The 22,651-nt window shown below is 39.2% G+C and overlaps 2 pseudogenes; one reads left to right on the plus strand and one right to left on the minus strand.

Moving 5' to 3' along the window:
• LOC149146161 (putative calcium-binding protein CML16) lies at positions 1-985 on the plus strand (annotated as a pseudogene).
• An 8,842-nt stretch (positions 986-9,827) lies between these two features.
• On the minus strand, positions 9,828-10,461 carry LOC149146162 (putative calcium-binding protein CML16 pseudogene; annotated as a pseudogene).
• Between the last annotated feature and the right edge of the window lie 12,190 nt (positions 10,462-22,651).

Here is a 22,651-nt window from a genome sequence, read left to right on the forward strand (position 1 = left end):
TTGCGTTATGGACTGTTGCGGGAAGGAACGGACGCGCTGATACAACACAGTTGCTAAGATTGTCGCTGGTGCTGGAGTTCTCTGTTTTATCATTAGAAAGGTCGGGGAACCGCAGATTTTCGGAGGCCAAATCCCCATGGGCTGCGAGAAGAGCCTCTCAGAGGAGCAAATAGAGGAGCTAAAGGAGATCTTTGCGAGGTTCGATCTTGACTCAGACGGAAGCCTGACGCAATTAGAGCTGGGGGGCTTTCTGAGGACTGAAGCCCAGCGGCGAACAGATAGATGCCCTAATCAAGCGCGTGGATACAAACAACAATGGGCTGATAGAGTTCCCGGAACTGGTGAGCCTGATCGCCCCCGGTGTAACGGCAGAGGTCTCGAATAACCAGGAGCAGCTGATGGAGCTGTTCCGCTCCTTTGACAGGGACGGTAATGGCTACATTACGGCGGCGGAGCTCGCGCGGTCCATGGCCAAGATGGGCCATGCCCTGTCTTTCCGAGAGCTCACTGAGATGATTGCCGAGGCTGATACGGATGGGGATGGAAGAATAAGCTTTGCAGAATTCACCGCTGCGGTCACTTCTGCTTCGGTCGATTATCTCAAAGCATCTTTGATGTAAATAAAAATAGGGTTCGTGTTTCTGTTTGTCTGCGGATGCGTTTTATAAATTGTAATTATTGTGTTATCTGGCAAGAAATATGTTTTGGCTTACCATTCTTTTGTGGATTTCTATGGGCTGGGGTTTAACTTAATTTTGGGCCAGGACCGAATTCTGGCCCATTGTTAAATTACTTTCAGAGATTGCTCTGCTACAATAGGTAGGCCTAGGGACAAAGAACCGATGACTTATTCTCTATCGATGTTAAGTTGCCCGCTGGCTTTAGACCAGGGCCCGAATATGAGATATTTGGGGGCTGTATGATTTTTTATATGTTATGTTGTCAATGTCTCATTTTGAATGAAGTGCGAAGTGTCAGTGTTTCATTGGTGTATTATGGGTAAATCTAAAATAAAAATCAGAACATGTGTTGATTGCTGATATTATACCACGAATCCTCAAAGGGTGTTTCAATCCTGCTTCGGTTTTCTTGAAAAACCCCAATAATTGTGTGGCTTTTGTTAAAAAAGAAATGTGCGATTTAAAAATTGGGAGGTTTTTACAAAAATAAATCTATTCTCTTAGATTATTTTCAGGTTAACGGAACCCTAGATGATTTTCAAATTCAGGAATGTAGATGATTTTCAGATTCAGGAATGTAAACATATATGTATTGGGAAATATTCCATTTTGTTGTAAAATCAAATGCTTCTATGGGTTGTTTTAAGGGCTCATATAGCCTTCAGACTTGGCAATAATAATCATAAAGCATACATGTATCAAACCCAATTGGGCTATCAAGTATTATTGATTGATAAAGACACCAAATCTCTGTAAACTTCAAAGAGCTGTTGAAATAGTTCCCTATTAAGCAGATGTGAAATCACTACACATTAGAACTTGAAGTCCCTAGATTTATTAATGAAGTCTTCTTGTACGACTAATAAATATATCTGAGCTCAGATATAGCTAGATTCCATGACGTCAGAATTAAGAGGGCATAGATATGCTTCATCTAGGTCATTAAGGGAATTGCTTCATCTAGGTCATTATCCATATCTAACACAAACAAAGTTTGATTTCAAAGTGGTGTTTTCCAAGAATGTATATGAATAATGAAAAATGCACCTGTTTAAAGCTACTATGGCTTTGTTTAATTTAACATTCCATGTAAACTGATAAAATAAACTAACAGTTGTTTATTCAAAGAAACTCAGTTAACGAGATTAATATGTTTCTAGAGGCACAAATATGACAATTATCGATAGTACATAACACAAACTTAACCTGAAAATGTGTACTGAAAAGGTACAAGTTATTCCAAACAATTCTGGCTGCTTACCTCAGAACCAAGAATTAAGCTTCAAGATAGATCAGAGTAAAACAAGAATGCCAAGCATTCATAATATAGAATTCAAATTGCCATGTGTCTACACATAATGGAAAGCACTTGTCACTTTATTACCAATAACAACACATACAGTTTTCCATTGAAGTTAGTAGGAGCCATATTGTACCAGTCCTAAACCAAATAAGGTAACATCCTCTCAACAAACCTTGAGATAATGGTGTAGAATAGGCCCACTGTTAAGAAAAGTCAAAGACCATCTACTGGATTCAAATCAATTTCCATGCTTTGTTTCTTGGACAATCCTGATTTTGGCTGATGCATCATTGTATATTTTTCTCCTGTGGGAGTTAACTGTTAAATGTTGCCATCCTACAAGTTAATCTAAAAAAAGCATTCAATAGCCTGGATTGGGCTACCTCAGGCTGGTCCTTTTCAAAATTGGCTTACAACCAAAATGTGTGGATTGGATTATGGCATGTGTCATCAATGTGGATTATTCAGTGATTATTAATGGATACCCTTCAAAATTCTTCCGGGCTGGACGAGGACTGAGACAGGGTTTCTCATTGTCGCCATTGTTATTTATTCTTGCTATGGATGGCCTAAGCTTGCACATCTCTCATGCTGTGGAACGAGAACAATTTCAGGCGCTCAAGATAGGCTATAACATCAACATATCACATGGCTTCTTTGTCGACAATGTGCTCATTATGGGTATGTTACATCGTCTTTCTTGGTTATGCCTTTTTCACATTTTCAGAAAATTTTCCAATGCTTATGGTCTTTATTTGAATGCACAAAAATCTATTTTATATCATGAAGACTGTGATTTGGATACCATTGTATACATAAAAAACTTGTTTGGTATTGAAGCCAAGTTGATGGGTCTGGGTATGAAATATTTGGGATATCATATTAAACCATGTAATTATAGGAATGTTGATTGGCTCTGGCTAGTTGATAGATTTTTTAGGAAAATCTCTGGATGGGAATATAGGAATCTATCCCTGGGCGAGCGTGTTATCCTTTCCCAAGCTGTGTTAAACCAACTAGGGGTATACTGGGCCCATCTTTTCCACATACCTGCTGCTATCATCCTCTCTCTCAATCGGGTTATGGCTAATTTTATCTGGGGGGGAAGTCATGTGCAAAAGAAATTTCACCTTACTAAAATATCTAAGATTACTCTGCCGAAGGTCATGGGGGGTGGGGAATTCTAGATCTCCATCGTTTTGGATAGGCATTACTTATCAAGTCTCTTTGGAGAGGTATCTTTGGTACTGGAACCTGGAGTTTGGTCATCAGACAAAAATACTTGAAGAATTATGATTTTATATATTGGTTTCGAAAAGGCTCCATTGGCACCACAAAAGGATCTTCCATTTGGCTCAATTTCCAAAAGGTCACTAAGATATTTCTACAACATCTGGTTTGGAATATTGGCTTGGGCCACAACATTCTCATTGGCTCTGATCGTCTTTTGGGTTATGGTGATGTTGACAATATCCTGGAACAACTTATAGATGCCCTTAATAGAAGAGGCATTTTCTTCTGGAGTCAAGCCATTTCTACTTGGAGGGGTCCTTATCCTATCTGGAAATGCGCTTAGGAACTGGGTTTATCTGGTCATTGGGACCTGGTATGGGATCGCATAATTGCTGGGATGAAACAACTAGGGATTTGTGAGTTGGAAGACATGATAAGTTAATCTGGTCAAGAAAGATGAAGAAAGAAAACATTAGTGTGGCAGATATATACCTCTCTCTCTGTTCCATGGATACAAATCTATCTGAGAAACACATATTTTTTGTTTTTTGGAAATCCAAAATCCCCATCAAAATTATACTCTTTACATGGCTGGTTTTCCATAACAAAAATCTAACATGGGAAAATCTGCAAAAGAGGCAATGGCATGGACCTGGAATATGTCCTATTTGTAAAGAGGAATCTGAAAACAACAACCATATCTTCCTCACTTGTCCTCTCACTACTCAGGTCTAGAAAGGACTCTCTTCTCATTTTGGTTTTCCATATATCCAACATGTTTGCATTGAGGACTGTCTACAATGGTGGAGATCTCAAAAGGCTGACTGGAGGAACATCCTACCTATACTTTTTTGGGAAATTTGGAAGTGGAGAAACAACCACATCTTCCAGAATCGCACTGAGAATTTCTACAAGGTTATTGAAAATATCATCATTTGCTACACTCTATATTCCACAAATGACATTTTCTACAAGGCCCCTAGACACAAGAGGACTGAAGTTCAGCTGATATACCCTATGGGCTTTTTTGATGGGGTTGCACAACAGCACATATGTGGATGTGGTTTTTGGCTTGCCATCTCGAAGGAACTGATTTTCAGAGCTTTCTGGCAAGGAGGCAGGGGCACTAACACTAAAGTTGAGGTTATGGCCTTATGGGGCCTTCTATGGTTCACAACTTTACTGGATATTCCTCTCATTCACATCCATGGAGATTCAAAAGTTATAATCGATCATATTATGGGATCAACAAAAATCACAAATCCTTTAGTACTTGGATGGCTGACGAGGATCGAATTGTTATGGATGGAACTCAACAATTCCACTATCAGGCATGTAGACAAGGAACATAACATGGTTGCAGATGAATTATTGAAGAAGGGCTTAATTGGTACCACTGGAAAAATGCACTTAACTATTTCCCTGGGCCAGCAGGATATTGATGTTGAGGATTTCCCCTTCCCTAGCTAAGTTTTCCATCTCCCTCCTTATATTATTGTGTAAAATTTTGATATTGTACTTGTCTTTTTCACTTTCTTATCTGCTTCTTAACTTCTGTTGGTGAAGATCTGCTGCTTTTTCGCACTGTACAAGCAGTTTTGATGGAGGGATTATGTTCTGAGGGTATCTTTTGTATTTTGTTGATTCAGGCATTTTCTTGACCATGTTGTTTTTCATCTGTTTATGTATTTGGACTATGGACTATATATTTCACTTTACATGCCATGTTGCCACTGCTATCTCATAGTGGGCATGTGGTTGGCATTTCTGATGGGGCTCATATATGGAAAATTTTAAAGGTATTTGTTATCCTCAATATCTGATATTAATATAAAATTATGCTTTTTTTGTAATATATATATATATATATATATAAACTCCCCACGACATTTTCTAATTTTCACCATTTTCGTTCTTAAATTATACAAATATTTTGATGTGAAATTCTTTGTACACAGAAAAATGCAATAGTTATGAATGGAACCAGCCGACGATCTAGAGGGAGTTTGCACTTTTAAGTTGTCGCTACTTATTTTGGAAAATCTACAATATTGTGCATTATACCGTGGCTATTTTAGTGTTGTTGCAGATTTAGAGTTTTGTTCGTTTAGTTTGGCTAATTTATTTTGTGTTAGATTTTAAGATTTGGTGGTGTTTGTTGTATTGTGTTTTATTGAAAAAAGTGGATTGTTGAGTTTATTGTTTGTACAATGAGTGGTTTTACAATTTTCGAGTGAATAGTCATGGTTGTTTGTTTCATGGTAGATTTATAAATTGGGCGGATACAATGTTTTCTCTTGATTTGGGGTTTGCTGCCTATGGAAGAAAAATGTTAATACCCTTAAGGAAAGAGGATTGATTAGTAAGTTCCCCCGATTTTGGTCTCATTACAACTTTGTTTTAGTATGGATCTCTAACAATTGGATGGATCATTAGCCCACTGGTATATTATATTATGGAAATGGTTTTTTTTTTTTTTAAGGAAGGAAATGGATCTGAGCTTTAGATCTAGGCCCTATTTCTTACCCAGTAGACTTTGAATTTTAATCCTTACATGGAATTAGATTGATGTATCTTCCCCTTCATTTCTATGACGATGGTATTTTCAAATCCATAGGTGACAAATTGGGTCACTACATTACTAGTTCTCAGGGCAAGGACAACAACTTCTCTTGTGCCAAAATTTTCGTTGAAATGGGTTTTGCAAAAGGACTCCCTAGGGGGATTAGGCTTGACTTGGAGGGTTGGTCCCATCTTCAAGCTCTAGATTATGAGTGTGTTCCTTTAAATGCAATTTTGGTCATGAGTATGAGCACTTTGCAAAAAGTTGTCCAAAAGCTCCAACATTTCAATCTCTTTCTATCACTTTATCTTCTCAAAGTACTCATGAGCAAGGCGCATTCAAACCAGTTTCAAGGAAGTGCACAAGAATCATTTGTTTAAGAGGCTTCATTTCAAGAGGCCTAAATCTCACCAACATCTTCACTTCAGTAATAGATATGAAGATTTGCAGTCTTTGGAGGTAGAAGTCATAGTTGAAGAAGATCAACCAAATCTAGATCATGTGCCTTTAGAGAACATCAATTCACTGCTAAGGAAGATACTACTTCTAATGATATTGACAAAAGCCCTCATTCAGAAAAGAAGGAAGAAGAGACTAATTGGAAGGAAGAGAATGAAGGCAATCTCTCCTCTTATTCCGCTCTCCATTCAAATGTTCTAAAAAAGCAATCAACAATATTCCCCTCCATTAACAAGAAGTAGAAAAAATCAAAGCAAGAAATCGCTAAAATCTAGTTCTCATCATTCAGTGTTTTTAGTGGGGGGTTGATTTTGATTAAATATTAGAAATGTTTTGTTCCTACACCATCTTGTGCAAGCAATTTGTAAGAATCTATCCACTATGGATCCTTTCATGGTGGAGAAAAATGAGAATTAGCCGGTGAGAACTCCAACTTTTATTTTCACTCTGCCACATAATCAAGGGGGTTTGTGCCGGAGTGATGTTCTCTCAATAAGTGATATAATCATGATTTGAAAGGCATTTCTTTAAACATTAAGCAAACAAACACTTGGCATGCACCCTTTGGTACTATGATCACCAAATCTGAGTACTGACAAAGCCTTACGGATAAACAAATTCAATATGATTTAATCCCCTCAATAGATACTAATGACCCCTCATCACAAGCATTTTCACGTGGGAATAAAATCACATTCCCTAGTGTGGGCATCCACCATTCAATTTTGTGGATACCTTATCATAATGAAAATTTTCTGGTTAATATTAGCAAATGAAGAAAAATTATTCAATGTCGAAGAGTTAAGCGAGAAAAAATTAAATAAAAAATTTAGGTTCATGTATCTTCTCCAAACACACTTAGTCTATCATTTACAAACACACTTAGTCTATCATTTACCTATTCAATTTTACAAACACGCTTAGTCTATCATTCACCTATTCAATGGTATTTCCCTCTTACAAGGTGTCTTAGTTTTTCTTCATTCGATTTTACAAACACACTTAGTCTATCATTCACCTATTCTATAGTATTTCCCTCTTACAAAGTGTCTTAGTTTTTCTTCATTAACATAATGACTAAAATTCCTCATTGCATCTCTGAAAGGTCTACTGTATCCTAACAATTATATATAAAAAAAATATCTCAACCTTATTATGTCATTAGATTATATGCAATAAACAATATTCATAACCACCATTGTTCTTTTATTAAAGAATATAGAAAACATTTTAAAAACTTCTCAAAATTAAAGACTTTGAATTAATATTTGACTTTGACTAAATATTAATTCACTGAATCTAACTTTCATATGTTTATAAATACAAATTCTTCTAACACAACTTTAATTTATCGTATTGTCTATAAATGAAAGTTGTATTCTTTTATTAAAGAATTTAGAAGACCTATCATGTATTATTTTATTAGATTTTTGACTAAATATTAATTCACTGAATCTAACTTAAGTTTATGAATACAAATTCTTTTAACACAAAACTTTGATTTATTATATCATCTATACATGAAAGTTGTATTCTTTTATTAAAGAATATAAAAATTATAATCAAAAAGACGTATCATGTATTTTTTATTAAAATATTAAAGAATATAGAAAACATCATGTATTTTTTATTAAAAAATATAGAAAAGATTAAAAACTTTTCAAAAATTAAAGACACTCTTGACCTTTAAATGAAGGTCAAAATACAAATTAATTGAATCTAACTTTCATAAGTTTATAAATATAAATTCATGTTTTTCTCTGTGTTTGCTGCATGTGGCAAATGACACTAATCTTGTAAACCACCACTCTGAAAATAAGCCAATGCCTTCAGACACTTTATACTCGTGTGCCTTAAGTAACTCGTTAGGTGGAGCCCTTTGAAGTTCACAGCCAACAGCATCTTGTTAAAAATATAAATTTAAACAATCGGGAACTTGAAAATAGAAGCCAATGCTTAAAATAGTGCATAATGAAAGTATTAGTGAGGCAGCAATAATATACTGGGTCACTCCTTTCATGGTGGAGAAGAATCTCGAGTATACTAAAGCTTGTTGAATCATTATAAAGCACACATTAAACTTCTTAAAATGACAGCTTAAAAGCAACTACTGTGTGTCATCCTAAAATCAAATCAACTACCATGAGAACCGGTTATCACTTTTTCTTATTGTTCCGCTTCTTGTTTTCAGTTTTTCCTAAGTTATTGTTTGTTCAATTTTCCTTCTTGTTTTTGTTTGTTGTTTTTTTCCTTATTGTTTCGTTGGTTGTTTTTTGTTTTGTTACGAATCAGGGAATTAACTCTTTTAACTTTTTATCCTATACTACTTACAACATAGACTGCAATAAAAATTATCTATCCAACTATCCAACCAGTAGAAACTATTTCCCCCACATCTCTTACACAACTCATCCTGTAATAAGCCCTCACAGCTCATTCTGTAATAAGCCCCTTGTTAATCTTAGTTGGCTCTAACTTAACCGAGAGGTTGCGTCATTTCAGAATGCAAACCTATTCGAGTTTGCTGCAGACTTGGATATATTCTGTGAGCTGATGTGATGTTTTGCCTGTGGCTACAGCTTCCTAACCGAGAGGTTGGGTCATTTCAGAATGCAAAGCTATAGTTCATTGCAGTCTTGGATATATTCTGTGAGCTGATGTGATGTTCTTGTTATAGTTCACTGCAACCTTAGATATATTCTGTGAGCTGATGTGATGTTTTGTCTGCGGCTACAGCTTAGATTTGGTTGTCACTTAGTTATAACGATTCAAAGCTCATCATCTCAGTTCATTGCAGCCTTGGATATATCCTGTGAGCTGATCTGATGTTTCGTTTGTCACAATGATTCAAAACTCAATTATTATTTCTAGTTTTAATTTTCCCGCTGTCAGTTCTGTATATGAGCCCTTAAAAAAACCCATAGAAGCATTTGATTTTACAACAAAATGGAATATTTCCCAGTACATATATGTTTACATTCCTGAATCTGAAAATCATCTACATTCCTGAATTTGAAAATCATCTAGGGTTCCGTTAACCTGAAAATAATCTAAGAGAATAGATTTATTTTTGTAAAAACCTCCCAATTTTTAAATCGCACATTTCTTTTTTAACAAAAGCCACACAATTATTGGGGTTTTTCAAGAAAACCGAAGCAGGATTGAAACACCCTTTGAGGATTCGTGGTATAATATCAGCAATCAACACATGTTCTGATTTTTATTTTAGATTTACCCATAATACACCAATGAAACACTGACACTTCGCACTTCATTCAAAATGAGACATTGACAACATAACATATAAAAAATCATACAGCCCCCAAATATCTCATATTCGGGCCCTGGTCTAAAGCCAGCGGGCAACTTAACATCGATATAGAATAAGTCATCGGTTCTTTGTCCCTATGCCTACCTATTGTAGCAGAGCAATCTCTGAAAGTAATTTAACAATGGGCCAGAATTCGGTCCTGGCCCAAAATTAAGTTAAACCCCAGCCCATAGAAATCCACAAAAGAATGGTAAGCCAAAACATATTTCTTGCCAGATAACACAATAATTACAATTTATAAAACACATCCGCAGACAAACAGAAACACGAACCCTATTTTTATTTACATCAAAGATGCTTTGAGATAATCGACCGAAGCAGAAGTGACGGCAGCGGTGAATTCTGCAAAGCTTATTCTTCCATCCCCATCCGTATCAGCCTCGGCAATCATCTCAGTGAGCTCTCGGAAAGACAGGGCATGGCCCATCTTGGCCATGGACCGCGCGAGCTCCGCCGCCGTAATGTAGCCATTACCGTCCCTGTCAAAGGAGCGGAACAGCTCCATCAGCTGCTTCTGGTTATTCGAGACCTCTGCCGTTACACCGGGGGCGATCAGGCTCACCAGTTCCGGGAACTCTATCAGCCCATTGTTGTTTCTATCCACGCGCTTGATTAGGGCATCTATCTGTTCGCCGCTGGGCTTCAGTCCTCAGAAAGCCCCCCAGCTCTAATTGCGTCAGGCTTCTGTCTGAGTCAAGATCGAACCTCGCAAAGATCTCCTTTAGCTCCTCTATTTGCTCCTCTGAGAGGCTCTTCTCGCAGCCCATGGGGATTTGGCCTCCGAAAATCTGCGGTTCCCCGACCTTTCTAATGATAAAACAGAGAACTCCAGCACCAGCGACAATCTTAGCAACTGTGTTGTATCAGCGCGTCCGTTCCTTCCCGCAACAGTCCATAACACAATGCGAATTATCTATGTCGATTGAAAATTATGCATTGCAGCGCGGGGGTGACAATTCGAATTGAACCGGAATAAGGAGCTCCCCAGAACAATACACCGCGGCTGCAATAGCTCGTCCCCGATCGGAGTAGTCTGTCAGGGGATGTCAGGCCCCATTCCCTGCGATCCGAATCCGATTTTTTGTCAGGCCTTGGCAGGGAATGTCAGGATTGCCAGGGGAGAGTGGCGGAGAAGCGGAGAAGGAGGGTGGCGAAGCTAGAGAGGGTGGCGGAGGGCGGAGACATTCCCGGTGGCCGGAGCCGGGCGATTTTCCGGCCGGTGACAGAAAACGGGCCATTCTACCGCCTAGATAGACTACTCCTTAAAATTTTGTTTATTGGTAGAGGGAACAATGAGGTTTTCTAAGGCTTTCTATAGTGTAAAGATATTGGTTTGAAATTTTAAGGGTAAAAATCTAATTATGTTATTAGTAACAATATAACTGGGAGGGTTTTTTGTGACTAGCAGATCCCCGAGCGCACCCTTGCTAGGTCAAGCCAACTTGATCGCGCCTCGGCCTTCAGCTCTCAGCCATGGCCCCTCTGGAGGCTTCACCGGAGGCGGCCGCTGCTCAACAGGCCTTCTCAGCTCTGGTCAGGTCCTTACCTCCCTAGAGGCCTCGCCCAACAATCTCCAAGTTCGTGAAGAAGCTCGACATTTTGCAGGAAGTTAATCTACCCCCAGCTCTACCTCGTATGGCCGCTCTTGCTCTAGTAGAACGAGGTCTCATTGGGCAATTTACTGGGCTCTGGCCATCACCAAAAACAGTACAAAGATGGGTTGAAAGGAATTGGTCTGATAAAATACAAGGCAAAATCTCCATTCGATTTTGTGGAAAAGGGTATTTTACCTTTCATTTTGAAACAAGAGAAGACAAAGACTTGATATTCAGGAATGGGCCCTATTTCATGGATTCAAGAGGTCTATATCTCAACAAATGGACTCCGGACTTCGATCCCGAGTTGGATATTCCGAGCGTTGTTCCTGTTTGGGTTCGGCTTCCACACCTCCCTCTCCACTACTGGGGAGACGAATCGGTCTGAGCTATTGGGAATGTTGTGGGCAGATACATTGACTGCAGTGAACCAAAAGACAACATGCAGGCTTGTGCCCGCATATGCGTAGAAGTAGATCTAGGCAAAGGACTTCCAGAGGCCATCAAGCTCAAGGTGGATGACTGGACTCACATTCAGCAATTGGACTATGAACAGATTCCCTTCAAGTGCAAGGTATGTCATGAATATGGACATTTTTCTAATCGTTGCACTAAATTAGTTGATGTAGAGAATACTTCGCAAGACGAACAATGGGAACCAGTTAAGAAAAAGAAAGCAGCCCCCACCCCCAAGCCAAACCCAAAAGTTGGCTCTGCTCGTAATCCACCCATTCCATCCACCTCGTCCCTCTCTAACTCCTCCCTACCCCCGCAGGACCAGCCCCTCCCCCATCCACCTCCTTCGTCCTCCAACCCTTTCCATATTCTCACTCCCCCAGAGGATAATCCCCCCTCCGTGGCTCAAACTGATACCCCTGAATCCCCTCTCCCTCTGACTATCTCCTCCACCCTCCCTCCTGATCCACCCTCATCTAGAATCACCAGAAGTAACTCAAAGGAGCATGGTGCAACCTTAGACACTCAAAAGAGAAATGGGCCAGGAAGGAAATCCGCCAAGCAGCAGAGAGATGAAAATACCTAGAAGGATATAGCCATGGGCACCCAGAATCCCATAGAGTCCTACATCTTGGGACAAATCGACAAAGATACAACAAATAAGGAGCAGGGAGGGCGAGCAACTCTTCGTAACCCCCACATGAAATGATGAAAGTCCTCTCCTGGAACAGTAGGGGACTAGGGCACCCCTCCAAAATAATTGCCTTAAAATATCTAATAAATCAAGAGAAACCAGGAGTTGTATTAGTCCAAGAAACAAAGCAAGGGCAGCAAGAAATGAAAAAAATCATAGCACATCATAAACAGTACAAAGGCAACATTTGTGAATCAAGAGGAGCCTCAGGGGGAATCGCAACGCTTTGGGATCAAAACACTTGGAGTATCACAGCAGAAACAATCAATCAACACTGGATAAAGACTGCTCTGGAGAGCACTACAAATAATCAAAGGATAGTCATTTATAATGTTTATGCTCCAAACCATTATAGAGATAAGGAGCAATGCTGGGGCACTCTTAAAGACAATATAGATGAAGAAGAAAATAGTAACATTATTTTGGGGGGAGATCTAAATCTCATTTTGCACTCCAATGAGAAGTGAGGAGGCTACTTCTCTTCAGACCCCTACAGAAACCAGTTGGAGACTATCATGCAGGACCACGACCTCATTGATGTAGCCCCAAAAAACTACAAATTCACCTGGAATAATCGAAGGTTGGGAAAAAACAACATCATGGAAAGGCTGGATAGAATCCTGGTGAATGTCTCCCTCCTCTCCACCTTCTCTGCAGCTTACGCCTTCATCCATCCCTTCACAGCTTCAGATCACTACCCCACATCTCTGGTTCTTGAAACCCACTGCTCTTTGGGGCCTATCCCCTTTAAGTACAATCCTCTGTGGAATGATAACTTAGCAGTCAAAAATATTATCCAAAGCAGTTGGCAGCAACACATAGAAGGATCGCTGGGATACATCTGGGAAAGCAAAATTAAAAGAGTCAAATATGCTCTAAAAGACTGGGCAAAAAGCTGCTACACGGAGCCGGAAAAAGAGAAAAGAGAGACCAAAGCCAAATTGGAGAACCTCCATAGCACAATTGAGGAGCGCGGATTTCAGCAGGAAGATAAAGATCGTGAAGACAAACTCTATTGTCAGCTATATCGCATCAATAGAGAAGAAGAGCAGAAATGGAGAATCAAGTCTAGGCAGTTATGGCTGAAAGGAGGAGACAAAAATTCGGCTTTTTTCCATAAGCAAACTACAGCTCGGAAAATCAGGAACAACATTACCTCTATCATAGATAAAGAAGGCAATCTCCAAACCAGCCAAGGTGCTATCAAACAGGCAGCTTCAGATCACTATAGAGCACTCCTAACAGAAACTAAAGAAGAGGAAGACTATGCAGACCTGCTGCAATACCTTCCTAGTGGGATCAACAAAGAAATCAATGACAACTTGAGCAAGGAGATAGAAGAAGAAGAAATAAGAGGAGCCATCTGGGCTCTCCAACCAGACAAAGCTCCTGGACCGGATGGCTTTCCAATCTGTTTCTATAGAGCTCACTGGGGAATTATTAAAAAGGATCTTATCAAAATGATGAAATGGATCCAGCGCAAAGGGAAAATTGGAGGCTATACCAATTCCACCTACCTAGCCCTCATCCCCAAAGAGAATTGCCCCATGACCTTCTCCCGTTTCCAGCCCATTTCTCTTTGCAACTCCTCTTACAAAATCCTCACAAAAATTTTAGCTTCTCGCCTCAAACCTCTTCTTCCTTCGCTCATCTCTGAAAATCAAGGTGGGTTTCTGGCCAACAGGAAAATCTCTGATTCAATCCTTCTTGTTCAAGAAGCAATTCATTCCAGTCATTCCAGAAAAGAAAAAGGGTTCATCCTGAAGCTGGATTTGGCCAATGCCTTCGATAGGGTAAGGCACTCCTTTCTAATTGTTGTCCTTAAGAAAATGGGCTTTGCTGCGCCCCTCCTTGATCTCATCAAAGCCTGTATCACGGGGCCTTGGATTTCCCCCCTTGTTAATGGTAGGCCTAGACCTCCCTTTCAATCTTCGAGAGGGCTGAGACAAGGCTACCCTCTCTCCCCTTACCTGTTTATCTTGATGGCCGAATATTTCAGCAAAGCTTTAGATTACAAGAGGCGAACTGGTCTCATCACTGGCATAAAGTTTGAGAATGGAGTCAAAAACATAAATCATTCCCAATTTGCAGATGACACTCTGTTAATAGGAGGGGCGTCTGTCACAATAACCCGTCGTTTCAAAGCTCTTCTGGACAAATATATGAGTTATTCAGGAGGCATGATCAACCATTTAAAAAGTTGCATCTATGGTTGGCATGCAACAACCCAAACCCTCCATAATATAGCCAACACTTTTGGGGTTCCTTGCAAACTAAATTGGGAATGCTTCACTTACCTGGGAATGCCTGTGAACATTAGGCCCTTAAAAGCTAAAATCTAGGACACAATTAAGCAGTGGGGTTCTACATGGCTTAACCCGGCAGGCCGCCTTGTTCTCCTAAAATCAGGGCTCTCATCTCTTCCACTTTACCAATTCACACTAATGCAGGCTCCAACCATCTTCCATAATAAAATGGAAAGTATTCTCCGCCATTTTCTTTGGCAAGGGGGGAAAATGAGAAAAAGAAGTTCAATCTTGTTAGCTGGAAGCAAGTAATCCAAGGCCAGGATTGTGGAGGACTCAGAATTAGATCTCCCAAGCTCTCAAATTTGGCTTTTGGAGGCAAGATCGTGTGGAGACTAATCAGTGAACAACCGGCATGGTGGAAAAGAGTGCTAGAATTCAAATATCTAAGCTACCCAAGACAACAGCTTTTGGACTGTGAAATACCCACTAGAAACAGTTCAAAAATTTGGAAACTATGCAAAAAAGCAATCCCTTTTTTGGCCCAAAACACCTCCAAGGTCCCCAAGGGAGGCAGCAGTATCAAAATTGGAGTAGACAAAATAATGGGGAATCAATCTATCAGCAATCAACTAGGTACGGATAAAATCCTTCTCTTTCTTTACAACAAAGGAATACATTATCTGGACCAAATCTCGCAATGGGACACCCACTCGCAGATATGGATGGGATGGACTTTTCCACCCATACCCATAGATCTTAAGGAGAGCTTCGACAACCTTCAGACTCACCTCCACAGTATTGCCCCCATTATTAAAAACGGCATCGACAGTTTTCGATGGGATCCTACAGGCTCTAACTATACAATTCAAGCTGGCCACCAATATTTGTGCAACAAAGATCATCCTGCTCCTGCTTGGACACACTGGAAAATTGTATGGAAGTCCGAGGCCATCCCCAAAATCAAATTCTTCATCTGGACCCTCTTGAAAGGGAAAATTCTCACCACTGATAATCTGCAAAAGAGAGGTATAGCATGACCTTCTCGATGCCCAAACTGTCAAGAAGCAGAAGAAACCATCCAACATCTCTTTATCACCTATCCTTTTGCAATTTCTTGCTGGAGTGGAATATCCCCCAATGACCATCTCCCATGGAATCCCCAAAACTCCATTGGCGAGGTTCTGAATCTCTGGAAGAAGAGTTACCCTTGGCAGCATAAGAAGAACAATATAGCCAAATGGGTCTGGGATGCTCTCCCCTATGCCCTTCTATGGAAAATTTGGTTGGCAAGGAACCGTATGATATTCCAAGACAAGGAAACCATCATAAGGCATCTCTGCAGCAAGGCAAAAAGTTTAACTTTAGAAACCATTTCTGCTAAAAATCTGAAGAAAATTGATGTTGTTGGCCTCTGTGTTGAGGAAAGGGATTTTATCGGCTATTTGTTAGATAGAAACAATAGCAATCAGATAGAAAGTAATGCCAGCATCCAGTCCAGCATCCCCAAGCATAGTTGGAAAATAAGAACCAAAGAAGAAGAATTCTCAAGCTGGCTCCGAGGCAGCAATCTCCACTATCTCTTCTTCGATGGAGCTTCTAAATCCAACCCAAGAATAGCAGGTGCAGGCGGAGTTATTTACAATCCCAGCGGTAGCATTATAGCCACTTATGAGTGGGGACTGGGTTCCTTATCCAACAACAGGGCAGAAGCTCTTGCCCTCTTTCAAGGACTAAATCAACTCCAAAAATTTGGAATTAGCAAAGCGATGATTTTTGGAGACTCAGCCACTATCATCAGTCTCATGGTTTGCAATCGAAAGGCATCCAATATCTTCCTTCAACAAACGATTAACAGATGTCAAGCACTAACCCGTCAAAATATGGAACTTTGATTTTTCCATGTGCTCCGTTCTCTCAACAAAGAAGCTAACATTTGTGCCAACAGAGCTTGTTGCAAACCCAAAGGCAATCTTCTCTGCAATAACGTTGAGTCCCATCATCATCTCCCATAACCAAATCCCCCATCATGATCTGTGGCATTTCATCTGACCCTGTCCTCCGCAACATCTTCTTGGGATTTTCTGACAGACACCTGCATCTTTATACCTCCGCCAAATCTCTGTTTGAGATTTCCTCTCCTCCCTTCAGTCCCGTCGCCCTTTCTGCTCTGTCTCGATTGCCTCGATCCCCTCACTCCCGTGATCCCCTCCTCCTCTCTCTCGTGACTCCGCACCTCCTATTCTGTGGTCTTCATCCCATAAATTCGAGCTTCCTCCCTCTCTCCAGCGCACCGATTTTTCACTGGTCTTTTATGCGACCCTCTGCTTTTGTTCTTCGATCCCCTGCTTGGCTGGGACCTTGGTCTCCGTTGTCTCCCCAGCTTGCTGCTACTCTCCGTTTCATCCTCGCCTGCATCTCCCTCAGCTCTCTGTTCTGTGCTCTATCCTCCTCCTTCCTCCGTGGCATCATCCCTTTTTTCTCCCTTTCCTCGACTCTGAAAGGTTATCCCCTCAGCTCCTCTGATCCTCAAGGCGATCTCCTATCTAGTCCTTCTTTGTCCCCATTGACAAGGCAGGATTCCTTATACTTGCCAGGTCTTTCTCATTCCAATCAGAGTAGTAAGACAACATCCAGCATCCACGATATGGCAAGAAATGAAGACTACCTGCATTGTGCTGATCTACAAGCGGAACTAGAGCAAATCCGCGCGCATCAAAGACTTCTGGATGCTAAAATTGATTCCCATGCTAGACTGAACAGTGAGAAATATGAAGCAGATCTCAACCTATTCCTTCACAGAGTCTCCTCGCTCTAGGAACGGTTTAATGATCTGGCCAATAAATGCAGCCATGAGTTGACTCTGAAAGGTTATCCCCTCAGCTCCTCTGATCCTGTATAGATCAAGGTGCGAAGAAAACCAAAACTGCCTTCCGTATAGCAACAAAATAGTCACTGTTCATTTTGCGCCACAATTCAAATAAAAGACTGTTTTTCCATTTAAACGCCTAAATTTCCATTTCGCTCTGTTTTGCCTGTTTTACACAGCGAAGCCTCCATAAGCCTCTGTGACCAATAAAACCATCATTTTACCTTCCGATATGCTCTAGACTCCTTCCAATGTCCTTTCAAGCTCAGTAAAGCCATTGAAGACCTTCTCTGTCACCCTTGTTTTTCTTAACAGTTTCTGTGTTTTGCAGGTAAAGCTTCTGTTTCGGGCTTACAAAGAAAAAATACAGTATACAATTTGAAGACAAGTATGAAGGATTTACTGTTGAAAAACACAGTAAAAACCCTGAAATTCATAGTAAAGGTTACTCAGCAAGGTCAAAGGATATTTACAGAGTTAAAGAGTATCAGATGAAAGATCAAATGAAGAAGTCAACCAAGCGTAAAGGATTCAAACAGTCAAGTAGCTTAAAGGGGGAAAATATCAAATAGTAAAGCTAGCACAACTTGAATAAAAGGGATAGCAAGAAGCAGTTCAACAACTGCCCCTATCTTCTTATATGAAGATCTTTCCTTTCCTAGAATAAATCTTAATCAGTTCTAGGATATTTCCTTAGTTTCATTATTGTATAAATAACTCTCTTCTCGAGTTATTATGGGTTCGAAGTTCAAGATTCATTGTTCATTGCTTGTTAAGTCTTGACTGTTAATTCTACTTTGAACCTAGAAGCCACCTTTGAAGGAAGCTTTTCTAGACACTTGATGTACTCAGTCTTTCTGGAACCTTAATACAAAGCAGAGGATTCTGAATTTGGTTTTACACAGTTTGTGTTATCCTGTAAGTTTTTCCAGTTATCAATCATTATGTCTTTCTTCATATGCTTATGAATTATAGAGATATCTAGGTAGGAAGAATTGTGTCTCAATTTATTCCTATAAGCTCCTGAAGTGATCATATATTAAGAGAATGGATTAATGAACTGTCTGTTTAGCTAATCCCCTCTAATCAGTAAATCATCAGCATCTTGTGTAAGCTTAAGTATACTGCCTTGAACCTTTGGAATGTAGTTTAGAAGGTTTTCCCACTTATGATTGTTCTATTTTACAGTCTGGAAACTGTGATAATCATATTATTTGTTGTCTTCTTCTCACCACTATTTTTTATCTATATCACTGTGTAAAGCTTTATAGCAGCCCTTTGCTGAAGTATTAATATAACCCAAAGGATTAAGTATTTAAATTTTGCATCTGTCTTCATTCATTGGTCTTCCAAAACTAAAACAAAAAACCCCAAAACAATTATTTTAGATGCTCTGGTATTAGTAGCTGACCTACTACTATCTTAGAGGTACAACATCAGACTGGTGCCATTGCCAGGGATTCGAATTTCATTTAAGTTTCTCTTGGGACAACGATATTCATTCTTTCTTTTCCTTTAAAGGTGATTAAAGGATTTAGAAAGGTTAAAATCATTCACCTAGGCAACTCCACACTCCCAAGTTGGCACCTTATAAATATACCAAATCTCGTTCAGAAGCTGACATAGTTAGACCTCTGTCAGATCCTGAAAGGCTTATGAGAAAACCCAGTTCTAAAAGGGGACACCAACCATCTTCTTCTTCCTCTTCAATCCTGCATTCTGAAGAATTAGAATCATTTGACCCCTATAGTAATATCCCAACTGATCCTGATTACTCCCATTTATCACCTAGGGTTGCTGAAATTCTAGATAAAGGAGTTGATTTTAAGTCAGCCTACCTTATTCATTCATTAGAATCTCATCCAATACCCACACTACCACCAGGATCATCTAAAACTGAATCTGATTTAGGTGTCAATATACCAGAATATAAACCCACAGATTTCATATCCCCTACCACCTATCATTTTCCTTCCATTTTTGACCGACCTGAAGCTTCTTCTTCCAAACAATCTGAGGAGACCTTTTCTATATATTCCAATCCTCTCTTTGAAACAAAATAAGGTATTCCTTTACAGGTCCCAAAGTTAGTTCTTAGGACTCCTTTGAAGTCTTTCAAGAGATCTCCTCCTTCATCTCCTCCTTCACCTCCAACTAGTCCATCAACCCCTGAATCACCATCTTCTTCCTCTACTTCTTCTTCATCCTCTACATCCACACAAACACCTCATACTCCACCTGGACAACCTCATACACCTCAAGCACCTCATACACCACCTGTTGTCATGGCTTTTTGACCTATTGTACAGGCTAGATATGTTGCCTTAGTCTTACCTAATAACCTTGATGCATTCCCAGCTAGATACTTAAAATACCTTCCCAAGTACAATGGAGAAACGGGTCTCTCAACTGAGGACCATCTTCAAGATTTCCTAGACTTTGCAGACAACATGAATATTGAACAAGAAAATGTTTATATGAGATTGTTTATACAATAACTTGAAGGAAATGTGAGGATTTGGTTTAGGCAATTACCAGTGGCTTCCATCAGAAACTGGGAGGAGCTTACAACCATATTTAAAAATAAATGGGGTGTGAAAAAGGATCCTCTTTACTTCCTCACAGAATTTGAAGAGCTTAAAAGGAACTTCAGTGAACCAGTATCATATTTTATCAAAAGATTCAATAAACTCTATCACAAAATGCCTGTCGATTGTAAGCCCCCTGTAGTAGCAGCTAAGTCTAGATTCTCTAAAGCTTTTGATGATGACTTTTTTGTTATGCTATAAGAGAGAACTTCAATAACTCTTGAAGATATGCAAATAAATGCTATAGAAGTAGAAGCAAATAGGGCAGCCTCAACTTCTTTAAAACTTAAGGAAGAAAAGGCCCAAAGAAAACTCAGATCTGTTCAAGAAGCCTCTAGTTCCTCTAAGACTAAATCAGAAGGCTCAAAAATAGATGAAATAACATCTCTTCTTAGAAACCTATCAAATAGGATTTCAAATATTGAGACCCAACCTAAGACAATACAACAAACAGTTACTAGACCTCAAAACCAAAATCAAGGCCAGTATAAAATAAATCCACCACTACAAATTCTTCAGAGACCTAGCAATGATCAACAGGTTCCTACTCCTCTATTGATAGATGACCAACAACTTGATGATAATACTATGACAATTACTGAAGATATTAATAATATGGATTCTTCTTCCAATCAAATAGCTATCATTCCTCTCTCACAACAAAATCAGGTTCAAGAAGAGCAGGAAGCTTCACAAGTCTCTAAATATCATGCTTTCTCTGAATTTTTAATTGCAGAATTAAACAAGAGGTATGATCTTAGGCTTAGGCCTAGTCCTAGGAGACCTCCAAAGGAAACTTCGATCATTGAACCACGTACCAAAACTGTTGAGGCTCAAAAAACTCTTATTCAGCCCTTAGATCAGTTAATTGATATTACCCAAGCTAGTAAAAACATTTTGACTACCTTTAGTGTTGAAAAATAATTAGAGAGGGTTAAGATCCCAATTCCACTGTCAGAACTTTCTAAAAACCCTAGTTATAAAAGCCAAGTCTCAAAATGGATACAAAATACCTCGGCTGATGCTAAAGGTGATTTCATAAGTTTGCAAGATGAAAAACCAGCAGTAGTTTTTGGCCCTAGTTCAGACATGATAGATGAGATAATGCCTCCTTTATATGTAACTCTTAAAACAAATGATTCCATGTTGTATAATTGTATGCTCGATTTAGGGGCATCACACAACCTTATGCCAAAATCTATCATGGACCATTTGAAACTTGACATCACTAAATCCTACCATGACCTATACAACTTTGATTCTAAAAGGGTGCCTTGTTTAGGATTAATTAAGGATCTAGTGGTTGCCCTTGCCCAAATTCCAGTGAAAAGTATAGTACTTGATATTGGTGTCACAGATATCCCTCCCAAGTTTAGAGTGCTCCTTTCTAGGTCTTGTTGTGCCAAATTAGGGGGAACTCTACAGATGGATATGCCATATGCTACTATTCCTGTTTATGGAGGGGAGCAATTAAGATTATATAGAGAGGTAAGATTTGTACATACTATTTGTAAGACTGACCAGCCAAGGAACCATCCAATTTATGCAATAGATCAAGACTTTGGTTGTTTTCAACTCACTTCAAACCAACATAAAACTCAAGCCAAAATTGAAGAGGTAGTTGAAAGTCCTGAACCAAACCAAACTAATATTTGGAAAATGTTCTTTGATGGCTCTTGCACGAAATATGGTGCAAGAGCTAGAGTAGTTTTAATTTCACCTAAAAAAGAAAATATAACCCAATCATGTAAATTATACTTCGAAGTTACAAATAATGTGGCTGAATATGAAGCTTTCCTTTTAGGATTGCAATTAGCCAAAAGCTTAAAAGTTCAAAACTTAAGTGTTTTTACTGACTCAGTACTTATTGTTAAGCAAGTAAGAAATGCTTGCCAAACCAAGCACCCTAGACTTAGGTCCTACCGAAATGAAGTATGGGATTTAGTTGAAAATCTCTTTGATGCTTTTAATTTGACTCATATGCCCAGAGATCAGAATATTCATGCAGATGCCTTAGCTGTCTCTGCTATCTCTTTTAAAATTCCTGATCATATTGATGTACTCTATCATATTCAAGTCAAATATAGGCCATCTATCTTATATAATCTAAAACATTGGTAAATATTCGAAGATGATGAACAGTTGAAATCATTTCTGCAGATAATACATGATTTTTCATTTCTACAAATTGATGAAGATAGAACTGAAACAAATGAAAATGCAGATTGAAATGATACTTCAGATTTTAAAACCCAAATTGCTAATCATGACATTATTCAATTATCTAATAATTTTATTCCAAAGGGACTTATTCCTTTAGAAATATTGTTTGATCAAAATGATGTCCTCCGAAACCCTCAGTCCATTTCTTCAGAAGATGACATAGAAGAGATTAACATTGGAACTGATGAAGATACCAAAAACATCAAAATATGTGCATCTCTAGACCCTGAGATCAAAGCTCAATATCTTAAAGTACTGCAAAATTATAAGGATGTTTTTGCTTGGACTTATGTTGATCTAAAGACCTATGATACTTCATTAGTACAACATAAGATTCCTCTGAATCCATAAGCAAAACCTTATCAACAGAAACTTAGAAGGATAAATCCATCGCTTCTACCAACTGTAGAA

This window comes from Pinus tabuliformis, chromosome X (genome assembly GCF_031772625.1).
Source record: "Pinus tabuliformis cultivar Carrire ecotype Pingquan chromosome X, CPIR1, whole genome shotgun sequence".
Taxonomy (NCBI): domain Eukaryota; kingdom Viridiplantae; phylum Streptophyta; class Pinopsida; order Pinales; family Pinaceae; genus Pinus; species Pinus tabuliformis.